The sequence below is a fragment of the Fonticula alba genome (assembly GCF_000388065.1).
Source record: "Fonticula alba strain ATCC 38817 unplaced genomic scaffold supercont2.2, whole genome shotgun sequence".
NCBI lineage: Eukaryota > Rotosphaerida > Fonticulaceae > Fonticula > Fonticula alba.
In genome coordinates, this window is record NW_009242972.1 from 3,005,332 (window position 1) to 3,005,852 (window position 521).

A 521-nucleotide genomic window follows, 5' to 3' on the forward strand; every position below is an offset into this window, starting at 1 on the left:
CCCCCCCCCCCCCCCCCCCCCCCCCCGCGCCCGCAGACACACGCACAAGTCAGTCAGCACGCGCAAACGCAATAGCCCATCACCACCCTGGCAAGGCTGCCCGCCCGGGCGACCTTTGCACCCTGCGCGTTTTCCCGCTCCCTCCCCAGGTCGGCTACAATGTGCCGCCCCCCCGCAGCCCGAACTTCGCCCGGGGTTTTTGGCGCTGGAGAGAGGGACGACGAAAGAACCACCCGCGAGGCCGGGTAGCGTCTAACCTGCGTGTGCATGACGCCGGAATGTTGTTTTTGATATCGTAGCACATGATATTTCCTGGGGTGGCACGTGTGCGAGCCCGAATCCGCTGCTCGGCTCAGATGCCCCCTCCCTCGGCCCCGGCCCGACGGCGCGCGGCTGAAAGAGGGTGGCCCGCGCGCCCGCACAATCCCCGCGTGCAGGGGTGCCTCTGCCTGTGCACGCGGACTTCGTTACCAGCAACAGACGAAAAGATGGACGAACGCGCGCGTCCCCCCCCCCCCCCC